General features: G+C 39.8%; 1 long non-coding RNA gene across 3 annotated transcripts in view; it reads right to left on the reverse strand.

Moving 5' to 3' along the window:
* Window positions 1-14,306, reverse strand: part of LOC139792520 (uncharacterized) — a 39,387-nt gene that overhangs the window by 5,228 nt on the left and 19,853 nt on the right. Inside the window, exon 3 of one of the 3 annotated variants that reach the window (XR_011724297.1) lies at window positions 341-517. The exons of the other annotated variants lie outside the window; for them this stretch is intronic. This is a non-coding gene — a long non-coding RNA (uncharacterized lncRNA). The remainder of the gene's footprint in view (window positions 1-340; window positions 518-14,306) is intronic. 3 annotated transcript variants of the gene reach the window in all.

Here is a 14,306-nt window from a genome sequence, read left to right on the forward strand (position 1 = left end):
AATGAGTTTAACATGTCTAGCTCTATGATAAAGCCTTAGTCTTTCTCTTTTTCATTAAAACAAATTCTCTCATGATGAATATGGATATAAACTTGCAAAACATTATTACTTTATCTAGTTTTTATGGTTGAAACTCCGTTCTGGCTGTATATATCATCCTGTATATGATTAAAAGATGGCAAGAAGAGGGGCTGCAGGATCTTGTGCTGAAAACAGCTTGCAGACTTTCTAGAAAGGTCTCAGCCCCCCAGCTTGTCTCACTGCACAGGGCTGCAGCCTCAAGCAGCCACTGCTGGGGTGTTTCTGGGAAGCCAGGGATCCCCAGAGTTGTGGAGCTCACCTGGCAGGCTGGAGCAGCAGACACAAAGGTCTAAGTCTGCAAATGCCAAACCACAGGCTGCTCTCTCCTAAGCTCTCACACTGCTGAAGGAATATTTGCCATCTCTGTGCTCTTCAGCCTGTTGTTTCTTGGTCTTCAGTAACACCACTCACTGTGCTTTTACTTCCTGTGGGGAAGCTTGCAGAACAAAAAAAAAAAAAAAAAAAACAACCAACCAAACGAAAAAACCCACAACAGTTACTAAGGGCTTTTATTATGTAATATTTTGATGCTTTCATGGATTAAGATGATCAAATTCCAATTTATCAAGTTCAATTTTATCACATTTATCAAATTCCTTGTTAATATATTACAGTACTGAGTCCCAAGCAAACACTGATGGAATAAAATAACTTGTGATTGCGGAGCATGTTTCCAGATGGAGCCCTAAGTGTCTAATTCTAATTACCTTAAGATTACATCTAAACATATTGTACAGATCTTAAACCCTTTGAACTTTAAAACTCTACAATAGCATAATTGATTTTAATCTTTTCTGAGCACTTATCTGCTATATGAAACTAGATATTCTATACTGTGATTCAGTCCTCAGGCTTTAAAAATTGTAAATACAGTTCCTTTGAAAAATAAAATATGAAATCAAATATGATATCTCTAATGACAGTATCAGGCTTCTCGGTTTATGGTTTTATTACTGAGATTAACATATAGCCCTGTGCTCAAGGTAGAAGCAGCCCACAATTGTGAGAACATTTGCCCAATGTCATAACAAGAACCAACATTAATAACTGACTTAACTGAAAAATCGTATTGACAAAGATGATAATTCAGATATGTAGAACTGTTTATAATACACTTCATTAGGATCTTCAGCACTTCTGTCATGACTATATGATTTGAATACTCACCAGTTTCAAACTCTAAAGAAGACTGAAATACTGGGAAGCAACGCCACTTGAATATTCAGGTGCTGTGCCACAGATGACTCAAAAAAAAGATGCTGAAATGTCCACACTACTTGAAGTATCTACAAATAGGATTGTTACATGTTAGTGCACTGACTGCATAGCTAAATACACAACCCATCAGGAAACAAGGAGGGAAGGGCAGGTCTCATTGTCTTCCCTGGGGACCTGAGGGTGCAGTGCCCATTGCTGGATTTGCTCCCAGACAGTTTCAACTCAGACCCAACCAGCAAAGCCTTAATGCTATCCTTGATTTCCTGTCTCAAACATCAAGAAACTCCCCCAGATGAGCTTTCAACTCAATAACTTAGCACCAGAGCACTCTTTCAGAAAGTACAAGAGCTTTTTAATCCTTCTTTCTGCCTGGTATATTTAGTATGTCCCTGGCCCCATTGCCCTAGCTCACAACAGCACAGGATTTCGGATGAAGTTTACACACAAGCCTCCCACAGACTAATGACCAGAAAAAAATAAAAACCAAAACACAGTAGATGATGACATACAGGTTTTGAAAAAAAAAATTGCTCTCTATATATGTGTTAATGCTTTATGTAAATACTGGTACCGTGTCCATTTCATACAGTTTTGTATGAGGTAACAAAATTACTGACGCACTCCTTAAGAGGTGTGAGACCCAGCATCCAGGTCTCTGCTGATCTAAGGGCATTCAAACACTCTCTTCTCACAGGACAAGCCTCACCCCAGATTCCACATCTGGTGAATGAGGTGTTTCCAGGACCAGTACCAAAAATGTATATTGATGCTCTTTTATAAAAAAATTAGTCATTTGAATTTCATGAGAATGCTGGATTAGATTATCTCATCTTTTGATGAGACCCATTGTCAGTGAAGCAGAACAGGAGGCTCTGGGGAAAGGAGTTACAGCTCTCTGGTTCTCTGCCTAAATTTAGCCTGTTTAGGGAGGCCTGGAGAAAAGCCCATCCTTTCCTGAGAACAACCATTTCTTGTGAGCTCTTCTGCTATGGCAGGGCTGGCTGAGAGAGGGGCCTTATGAGTGGTGTGGCTGGAAAGCAAGAGGCTCAGCCCTTTTGCCACTCGTTATTTGGTGGAGTGCTGTTAAGTAGTTTTCACCAAATACTGCTGCTCCACTCATCCAGAAATTTGGAAGGTGGGAAGGCAGTGGGAGCATTCAGGTGAATCCCTCCAGGGCTCACTTGGCCCATGCTGGCACAAGTAGGTGCAATTTCAATTTCATGGGTCAGCAGAGGTGAAGTGGGAAAAGGATGTTTCTTCTGCTTTAAGGGCAGGAAAAAACCATATTTTTTAAACTGCATGTAATGTCTACAATCAGCTGCTTCAGATTTCCTCACATTATTTCCACGCTGCAGACCTTAAAACTGCACCTTAAATTACTGATCAAAAATGGAAGCAATGCATGCCTCACAGAAGCAGTGGGAGCCAAACCTAGAAAATATGCTGAAATGTCTTTTTGATTGTTTATTTTCTCCAGATTTTTTTTTTTTTTTTTTCTTTTTCCTATATTACTTATTTTAATGCAGTCAAGAGCGGGATGCAAAAATAAAGCTGCAGATTATCATTTGTGGACTTGGGTACCACTGGAACACAAGACATGATGTAGTTCTGACTACAAAGCATCTCACAGGCTTTAAGAGAGAGCAACAAATAGTACAAAGCACAGACATTGTGATGTATTTTAGGCCCCCACCTTTTACTTCACTGGAACAGAAAAAGCAGCAAAAATTCCTGAGAGCTGAATTCAATCTCTGCCTTGGATACATGGTTATTTCTCTACTATATGACACTCTCCAGCCTGTCATGTACTGCTATCACTCAAAACCATTTATAACTTGCTAACAAGGTAGTGACAGGGCATGGAATATTTTCCCAGAATGGTAGTTACGTGTTTTCATAATGATGAATATCTTCATCATTTTAAGGACACATTAAATAGTGGGTCAAAACAGCCTTCTTTGGCATCTGGAAACAAATTAATTTGCCAGAAGGTGGTGCAAAATTCATTTATAAATTATTTTAGCCAAAGCTAAGCTGATAACTGACAGCACTGAGAAATGTGCCACAGACTTGTTGGTAATTCCATGGCTATTATTATTGTAATACAGAGAATGTTGAAGGAGAAAATCAGAGACACAGAGAAAACTCAGGCCAAGGAAGAATTAATTATTCTGGTCTTGACACAGACTTTTCCTAGGGAATGTGTGTTGCCTAGTTTCTGAAGAAATTCTGATTTTTGCAGAAAGCTGATCTGCAGGAGACTGTGGTGCATAAAGCACTCAGTTTTCACCTTTTCTTGACAAAGCCAGTTCTCCACTCTTCACAGACCTGTTCCACATACTCCCCTTCTTCCCTCTTGGTACACAGGGAGCTTTCAGCAAGGAGCAAAAGGAACCAGATCCAGCCATGGGGACAAAACCACTGAGGTGGCTTCTCCATGGGCCAGAGGAGTTCTACATCTGGCCCACAGTGGGACAAAGGCTTGAAACTTGGGTTCTCTTCACAATTTTTTTGTATATATTGTTACCACTCCTTAGATCGAGCTCTCCTCCTGTTTCACCTTCCTTTTGGGAAAATGATCCAAATTATTTTATTTGGTAATGAGATTTATATAATGTCAGTGACTGAAGAAGGAATATTTGGTATGTCTTAGTGAACTGCTAGAGATTCCTCTCCTGTCACCATGTATAGAAAATCCTAATAAAAGTAGGGATGGAATTAATAAAGTATCTGTGAAGTGTAACAAGAAAAACATAAGTTGTGATGAAAAATATAATAAACATTAACTTCAATTCTGCAGTCCAGGTACGATTAAATAATCCTCTTTAAGAATTTAGCAATGCACCTATGAAAGAATCAGTCCTGAAGCCCTGAAATAAGAAGCTTGGCATCTGCATCAACATTTGCAGAAGCAAAGTTCACATTGAAATGAAATTCCCTTATTTTCTTTTTTCTTTTCAGCCCTCTTTTGCCCTGCACACACCACTACACAGTCTCTTCTTTTCTTCTTTGTTGCCAGAATGCAGAAAAGGTGTTCAAGGAATTTTTTCCCAACCCCACCTTATGAAAACCCATCAAACACTGTGATGCAAAGAAAAATGTCAGCTGGTTTCACATGTTCTAAGTGCCTGACTTTTTGTGTTTATAATTCAAAATATTACTTAATTTCAAAACCTCAGACTTTAAAGCACAGCTCTATTATGCCCTGAAAACTAGAACAAAGGAAAAGGGTAAAGAACAGGTTTGAAACTGAACATTTATTACATTTTTTTCTCTGACAAGCTTTTACACAAGCAGCTATAATAGTGAAATAGTTAATCATCAGTATGATCCTTCACCCGTTGGCTGCTGACTTTAATCTACACTTTTAAAAGGAATCAGCATTTTTTGTGCACTTGCTCAACCTCACTCCCAGTCTATGCCTTTGGGATGAGTACATTCTCCTCTCCTTAGATGGCCGCCAAGTGAAAGCTCAGTGTTTTAATTTTGTATTTGTTTGGCTGTCCCAAAAGAGTAACTGGGAGGATTTATGACCATTGGTACTCCTGTTTCAAAAAATGAGGCCTTTGAGAAAAAATAAGTTATTGTGATATTACCTACAGGCACATCTGGGCACTATAAAGAACCATGGTTCTGTGGATCATGTCCATAACATTTGTTGAAGTATAATCTTGAACTGATAAGGGTGGGGGAGGGGGGGATGTGTAAGTGTAAAACTAAGCTGAAAAATGGTCAGATTTGGCATGCAGGAGTCAATGGTGCTGGAGCACCTCTCCTCTGAGGATGGACTGAGAGAGTTGGGGTTATTCAGTCTGGAGAGGAGAAAGCTCCAAGGAAACCTTATTGTAGCCTTCCAGTATCTGAAGGGGCCCTACATAAAGCTGGTGGGGGACTTTTTAGGATGTCAGGTAGTGATAGGACAAGGGAGAATGGATTCAAACTGAGGAGGGTAGATTTAGATTGGAAATTAGGAAGAAGTTCTTCATCATGAGGGTGCTGAGACACTGGCACAGGTTGCCCAGAGAGGTGATGGAAGCCCCATCCCTGGAAGTTTTTAAGGCCAGGATGGACAGGGCTCTGAGCAACCTGGTCTAGTGGGAGTTGTCCCTGCCCACAGCAGGGGGGGGCTGAACAAGATGATCTTAAAGGACCCTTCCAACCCTGAAAATTCTATGATTTTATGATTCTAAATGGGTATCAGCCACTTTTCCAGTTCTTTTAAGCCAGGTTTCCTGCTGGCTAAATTAACCCTCCATATTACACATGAGAAAAATCTAAGACTGTCCCAATACTGCAGAAATAGAGCAAATCCACAAGGACAGGTGCCACTCAGGATGTCCCAGGTCCTTGTGACCCCCATCCCACGGGACACACGCTTCTTCATGCTATGGAGGTCCCCAGGTAGCTTTTTTTTGAGCACACAGAGGCTGAAGTAAAAGCCAAAGGAATTAACCCTGATTTAGGCTTGCATTGCCCACAGTCCCACCTGATTTCTTCAAGAGAAAGAAACTGCATGTGCCCCAAGGCAGAGCATGTCTGGGACATGAGAAGGAAAGTGGCAGTGACAGCCATCCCCAGCCCTCCCCCGCTGCCCCCTCCCCCAGAGCTGAGGCAGCTCTGGGAGCCACAGACCAGTTTCAGATCTCAAGTCCTTGCTCCTGCCTGGGAGTCTCATGGACACACTAAAAGGCCACCCACCCTCAGCTAACAGGCAGGCTTGGTCATCTCCTGGGGCTACGTTTCCTGCCACAGCCGGCTGCAGCCGACCAGCCTGCCTACCGTGCAGAGATGTAATTTGCTCTTCTTTGCAAAGCAAAAGTGCCTTTGATCATAGCCTGGATTAAAATCCTACTTTGAAGATTTGCTAAGTGGTGTTACGTTGAAAACTTTCCTATAAATTAATTTAAAGACCCAACGATTATCTTAGAAAGAGAATTTTCCAACTCCACAGCTGTGTTGCTGAGACCTCCTGCTACAGAAGCTTGGGTTGGAGGAGCATCCCTTTGCAACTTCCAAATATAGGGTACCCTTATCTGCATTTTACCTTGGGACACTTCAGCTATGTCCCAGGATACAGGATACAGACTGAAAATTATTTCCCTAAGTGATCCCCCTTCCAGAAAAGTCGGGTTTAGAAAACAGAACCATGGCCATGCAGGGGTTGCTGCACACCAGCCTGCTGCCAGATGGATGGGATAATCCCAGCCCTCCCCAAGTATCAAATGTAGACCAGGCTCCTAAGCAGTTCTTTTACAGAACAGTACTACTAACCAGTTGTACAGAAAATTCAACCCTCTGCACTACTTTGGAGTACTGTTCTAGAGTATTTTAATAGTCCCTTTGTTTACAGACACTTTAAAAAAAGATTAGACCACCTTATTTCATTGCTATGTCAGCTCTGTAAACCCTTGAGACTGATAACTGTTACATTAATGGCAAACCCTGGGAAGCAACTTTCCAAATGAAATAAAGGCCATTAAATTTAAGCCTAATAAATATATGTTCTTACAAGAAAATATGTTAAAATATATTCCAAGTAAACGACATCATCAAAACCAAAAGATGGCACACAAGATAATTCAAAGGTTGCATAATCTCACAATCCAACCAAGTACAAATGCACTGAAAAATCTTACATATAATGGTCAGTTAAGGAATCATTCAGAATTTTATCAGCTTTTAAAACATGTTACTGCTTTCTGTTATTCCTCTGTAAATACCATTTGCATTAATTTATACACAAGTGACCTGTGCTGAGCAAAAGATCCCTGCCACCCAAATATGTAACATTTAGCCTTCTATGTCTTTCAGTACCTGTGCAAGTAATTTTCACTTTACTCAGAAGGAGGATGATTTTGGAGATTAATATGCTGATTTTTTTTCCCACTGCCACATACCATAAATAATCTCTGGCCATGCTATCTTCTTGTGTCTTGTATGTACATTTGTGCTCTTCCCTTCAAGTGTCCCTTAGAAGCATGTCAAAAAGGATGGCTTTTTTTTCCTAGAAGATGTGATTTTACTGCTTTCCACTTGCATGCTATTTTACATCCCTAGTTCTTTTAACAGAACAATCTGTCTTGAAAGATCCCCATCCACCTGTCCAGCCCCTGCTCCTTCTCTGAGGCCACCTTTTGTTTAAAACAGTTTGTAATGTATTATTTGTTTCTGATTATAGCTAATTCTTCTCATTCTACGTAGACAAAGTGGGTTTTGTTAGATTAATTTTCAACCAGACTAGAAACTACTGAGATCATCTAACCTAAACTCTGAATAATAGTGGCCACAGGACTGCCTTGAATTAACTCCTCTTTCAACTGGAGACCTCTAGAAACACATGTGAACTTGATTTAAATTATTCCAGTGATGTTAAATCCACCACAACCCATGATAAACTGTTCCAGAGTTTAATTAACATGTCTATTAAAAATGTGTGCTTTATTTTTAGTTTACATTTATCTGCTTCATCTTGTTCCAACTGGATGTTATTAAAGTCTAGTTTGTTGTGGAGTTCAAACAGCCTTTTCATAGTGAATTTCTGGTTTTGATATAGGTACTTATGTGTTCATTGACTCTCTCACCCTGAGGCAAAGACTCTGGTCATTCCTACAGCCCTCCACCTTCTTGACATGTAGACATGAGACCCTGGCACTTTTTTTTTTCTCCGAGTTCCACTACCATCTGGAGCCACAGTCAACATTTAATTATAAACTTTTAGTCTCTATTCCCTTTTTCTCAAAACCAAAGAGAGAAATTTTCTTTTTTACTAAAGCATCATTTTCAGACAGCAATCCTCTTCAAAAATTCCTGCATAGAAGACCAAGACAGGGAGACACAAGTCCCAAACAGGGCACTATATATTAATTCAACTGTTACCACTAGTAGCATCAAGCTAGTAGTAGCAGATAGTGGCACACTCATCGATAGAGTATCACTCCTTTCTGCCCAGCTGAAGCAGTCATGAGGAGTTGTATTGAACCTCTGGGGGCTTCAGCAGGGTGCTCAGCAAGTCTCCTGTGGTCCCATGCTTTGTAAGGCTGCATGGAGCAGCTACCACCTTCCTCAGTACAGTCCAAGTTGTACAACCTTTGTACGTGTTGTCATCTGCTGATAGCCTTGCACAGGATCTTGGACTGAATTTATCTGTTCTTAAAGATTCATAAGGACCAGGAGTCTCCAGAGCTTGTGAGCTACTGACAGACTTTCACACTCTACTTCTCAGTATGGAATTTTTTTTTTCAGGTTTTCAGGTCTCTGTTTCTGCATCCACACGCAGAGACCCCACAGAGCCCATCTGCACAAACTCACCCAGGAGAAGTGTTCATGGCACCCTGTTGTGATGCTCAAGCCTTCTCCAGAGTCTATCCTTCCCAGGCCCCACACCTGTAATTATGGCCTGAATAATATTTTCAGCATATGGACATCTCAACATAAAGCATTTCTTTATAGTAAATTTCCCTAATTATTCAGATGATCCTACATTCACATCATAATTCCCTTATCATCTTCCCCAGACATCTCAAAATCAGAACAAAGTTTCATATAAGAGAGTTGAGAATAATTTTTAAGGTATCTTCCACACAGATCATTTTGATACTAAATATTCAAATACTCCTAACAACAGCAGAGAAAAATATACTACGGTTTCAGTATTTAAAGATAATTTTTTTGATGTTAAAAGTTCTTCCCTCCCTCAAAAAGGTTTGAAGTGAGCTCTACATATTTCTGAGTTTATTACAGGTGTTTACTCTCATTTCATCTTAATCTACTAAAATAATCGCATTTGTCTACAACTCCTGGGATTTTCTGAAACTTCGACATTTGAAATACATCAAAACTTAAACTCTCTTTTAATAGAGTGTCATAGGTTTTTCAACTGAAAACTATCACTGGTTCACAACATACTCTGTAGAACATTTTTACTATACTATTTTGTATCTGTACATCAAAAGTGATTTTAAATTTACAAGCAAGAACATAAATATCTCCAGCAGTAACTGTGTGCCACTTCCAGGAATTTTAAACACTTTAGAAAGGAACAAGTTAAGACAAACTAATCACTTAGAACCTCAAACTAAGCCTACAGAGATCCACAGAAGGGCTACCTCTACCTTCTATGTCTTTGAGTTAGTCCCTTAAAACTAGGACTGGATTGCTTATTTCACAGTTTTTTAAAGAATTTAAGAATAAGTGAACTGATTTGCAAACAAAATGACTTGCTGTTGTAAAATCTAGCTGCTTTGCCTGATCATCATCAAGCTGAGCTTGATAAATAGAGGCTAAAAAAGTTTACCTAAGCATCTATCATTTTAAAACCAGTATTTTTTTCATGAGAATTTTTAAATTCTCATGAAATTGGGATAACCAAATCATATCTGCTCCTCTGAAAATAAATAAATGAACAAGTAGTGGCCTGTGATCTCACTGAGCTGTTTAGGACAGAGCAAGTCAAACAGAAGCATTCAGATTTGTCATAAGAGGTTACTAAGGTCTAAGTAGCCAAGTACATACTGTATGCTTATGGCTGGGCTGTCTGGATGGCTCTAGATCAGCAGTATTTATAAAATTTACTGCAGAGCAAGCATTTTTTTCTGATGGTAGCCTTTGGACCCGTGATTTCCTTCCTGTTGTTTCTGACTTGTAGTGGATAGGTTTTGGGTTGTTTAGTACTTTTTTTTAAGTATGAGTACTTTCAGAGGCATGATAGGTGTCTGAGGTAGCTATTATTGTTACTAAAAGGAATTTTAAAATTACACATGAACCATATAATGTACATTTGCCGAAACAAACAGCAAAAAAAGAAAAAGTGAAAAAGATAATTTTCAGCAGGCAGGATCCCACTGTTCTGCACTAAGGCCTATGCTCTCAAGGGTGTTGCAGGTACACAGCTCATTAGGCTCTCAGTACACACTCATTTCACCTAATCAAACTTCTCTGGAAGTTTGGTGCCTGAGGTGTTTACAGTGATCATCCCCAGACCCCACGTGCAGGCAGTGGATGAAGATCCATCACCTCATGCAGTCTGAGTCACCCCACCTGCCTTGGGCATCTTGTTGAAGACAAGATGAAACTCTCCATAAAAACCCTCATTTGTCTACACAGGCTACTGGAGAAAGCTTTTAGCTTCCAGCTTTTGAATAGCTGAAGTTAGGCAAGATGAAGCCTGCCAAGAAGAACTGATCACCCCTAAAATCAAAAGGAGCTATTTGAAGGTAGACAGTTGGCAATAGGGAAAAGGACACCATACCTGCCAGGAATGTACAAGTTAATGTCCTGTGGGAAAGAAAGCACTTTCTGAATACCCATAAGGTTTGAGATGAATTCAATTTCAAAACAGAGTTTTTGATGACAATGTTGGACACAATTGAGATCAATATGCACTCAATATATAGAAGACATCAAACATACTAACGGATGCTAGAACGGAATTTTAAATAATTAAACACCCCTAGATAAAACAACAGTAGACATGGTATTTGAGGAATGGGTTATATTTTTGTTATCTACCTAAGAAAATACGTAAATCAAGGAGAAAAGACAGAATTAAAAATTATGCATCAAGTGTTATAAAAATTAAGGCTTTTTTTTTTCTTAAAAAAAAAAAAAAAAAAAAAAAAAAAAAGCAAGTAGAAAGAACATGAAAGAGTTTGTAAAACAGACCACAGTGTGAGAAAGAGGACATAGATACTCCACACAGACTGCAGATTCCCCATCTCATGGATCAGAATTGATTGTAGTAGTAAATTGCTATTGCCCACCTCAATATAGTAAGAGTTCTTTAATAAGTCCTCCCATATGTGCACATATTTAAAATCAAACAACTCACTTCATTGAAAAGAAAGAAAAAATCTTATTTCTGGAGACAGTGATGCCAATATAATATCAGTTCTACATCCTGAGTTGCTCTGTTGAATTGACTGGTGTTTCCTCACACCTAACTGGCCCTGTGAGAGTATATTACTATTGAGTAATTCAGGTGTGAGTGTGTGTAGAGTATAAGGTTCTCTGGAGAGCATACAGAGCTACAGCACTTTGGGTTTGAAAGAATGTGAAGTTTTATCTAGTAAGATAAACTTCCTCCTGAGGCCTCAAGAAGTACAACTCACTGCCTGTTGCAGCCTTCATCTGCTCTGCAGAAAGCTGGGTATGATTTTTTTCAAGGACACCAAATTTTACTTCACGAATGTAAATTGCCAGAAATGTACAGCTTCACAGTATGATAAAACTCAAATTATTGTTTTAATATGAAGTATACATTCAATCATGTTGCTCCTATGCTATCTGATAGTGAATTGCTTTTATTTCATCTGTCAGGGTACATTTTGTCTGCACTATCCTGTGGACTTGCCTTTTTAAGTTTAAACAAGCCTGGTACAGAGCAGATCCCATCTCTCAACATTATTATTTCTGGTTTTCTCTGTGACTTCAGGAAGACAACCGTATTTCCATACAAGCAGACAAATAAAACCACATATTTTCTCAAACATCAGGGCCAGAAACATTTTAAAACTAGGTCGGGAGTTTCTTTGGAAAACTACCAAATTATTCTGAAATAATTATTTCAACAAATTTCAGTAGTATCAGAAGAGTGGACACACCCTCAGAATGGAGACAATTTTGCAGTAAGGGGTGAATTCCACATCAAATCCTCTCCATAAATTACTACCCCAGCAAGGATATATAGGAATTCCTCTATATCTACACATCTGGTCTTGTTTTTAGTATCTGCCAACAGAGTATTTTTTATACGCAGGGATTTTGTCCTTTGTTGCTATGTTAATAATTCTGACTTTTTCATTGGCAAAACTGAGAATCCTCACCCAAAAATGTCACCAATTCAAAGCATTATAAACTCTTGTATTTAATTGGGAACTCCTATTTGCTGGTTGCATGCCAGGAAGAACACATTGGCTCTCTCTGCTATTTTTGTATCAATAGGAATGTGTGCTCTTGTTCTACAAAAACTGTTATACCTTTCAGCACTTTGATTACTTTGGAAATAGTTTAGTTGCCTTCTGCTAACTGGTTGTATCCCACACCCAGTGTGCTCACCTTTCATAACATTAATTGCCATTCTCATTCTTGATGTTTTTCTAAGCCCTTTCAGCAGATTAATTATAAAAAATAAAAATCAGACACAACTTTTGCTTTCTGAAATTGGCATAAGCATATATAAGCAGAACAATGTGGCAAGTATGGAGTGAAATAAATGGTATTTTTTGTCTGCAAGCCTGAACGTATCTATATATGCATGTGAGCACTTGCCAGTGTATACATTAGCAATTTGGATATTTTACCATCCCAGAGTCACAACGGAAGACGTGCAGGCACAGAACGTCTCAAGAACATAACTTCAAACAGACTTGGTATGTCAGTCAACCACTGGACCAAATGCAAATCATTTCAACATTGGATCACCTAGAGCAGTAAAACCAGAGAAATGTGGTGTTATTAGCATATGTGTTATTGAAATAAGTGTTGGTAGTACATTTAAAGAAGACATGATGAGATAGGTTTTTATTCTGTTAAGTAAAAGTGCTACAAGCACTTGCCATCAGCGTGGTTATCCTTTTCCTACAAGCTTTTAAAGTCTTCAGACTTCACAAACACTCCTTCCCTGGAGATCTATAGAACAAAGGAAGTTCCAGTGATAGTTCAGAGTATGCAGGTGATTACAGCACAATGGGAATTCACCTCTCCTGCTGCAATATGGGGGAGCAGAGAACCTGGTGTTACTTTTCCTGTTGATGTTTGGTCTCTCTACCTCCTCCTGCTTGTTTATCTCCTTCTCCAGCCAGAGGCCACATTGCCCAGCTGTCCATGCCAGGACAGCACTGGTGACATCCGTGCATCTCAGCATGAGAACTGCATCTGTATTGCTTGTAAGTCCCAGCTGAAAGGCTACAAGCTTTATCCCCCAGGCTACAAGATACATGGAAGTGTTTAAACAAATCTCGTTTCAAAGTGCAGATGTCATTTTTGGTCGTGATCCTTTTGGCTTTAGTGCAGCTCTAGAGAGCTGAGTAGCCATAAAGTACGAGCAGTATAATGCATTTCATAAATCTTATCAAGTTTCACCACTCAAAGCAGAAAAATTAAAAAGCAATCAACCAAAAATATAGTTCTTAATCACTACTCCTTGGTAGGGTGGGAAAGGGCAGGGGAAATGAAACCACTATGAATACCAAACTAGCCAAGTTCTCATTAAATGAATATGATCTCCTACAGTGCTTAAACTATTCGCCCACCTCAATGCCTTCAGGGAACTCCTCACATGTGGCCCTCATCACTCCACATCCAAAGCATTCCCTGCCTCCTCTGGAAAAGAGACATCTGAGGGTGTCTCTGCCATCGATCCCTTTCTTAGGCCCCCCAGGAGAATGTGTGGCAGGTGGCAGAAGACATGGCTGGCACAGAAAGAGTTGGGACTAATGGAGTATGCTGGGCTTCCTTCACAGGTCAAGAAGCACCCCCCAAAAAGAGGCAGTAGAGGTGCAAGTGGTTCTCCTTCACACGGAGCTGGGATGCACTCATGCTTCAGCAGACGGTGGTACACAGGCACTGCAGACTGAAGTGGAGAATAAAAATAATCCAACTTCCTTGCAGATAATGTTTTTGGACCCCAGTAGTAATGTAGAGAGACAGCAGAGTCCTCAGTCCAGGCTAATTTTGCCTGCTCCCTGCACCAAGCTGTACATGCAGACTGTTTCTGGTACCTGAGCTATCTGACACTTTTCTGTGCTTACAGCAGGGTTGGCACTTGGCTGGACCCCAGAATAAACAAAAGTGGTAGGGACTGATGTGGTTCCCAATGAACCAGGGAGGGTATGGGGCATCTGCCCAGCTTGTGAGGGAGTCTCTGAGCTAATGAAAGGGCAAGCAAAGTATTATTCAGCTTCACAGACTTTTTTAGGAAATTTTCACACACATTTCCTAGCCAAGAATATCTCACAGAGGTTTTACCATGGGAAGGAGAAACCTAGAGCATTTTGATAACCCAGAAAAAC

The sequence above is a fragment of the Heliangelus exortis genome, chromosome 1 (genome assembly GCF_036169615.1).
Source record: "Heliangelus exortis chromosome 1, bHelExo1.hap1, whole genome shotgun sequence".
Classification (NCBI taxonomy): domain Eukaryota; kingdom Metazoa; phylum Chordata; class Aves; order Apodiformes; family Trochilidae; genus Heliangelus; species Heliangelus exortis.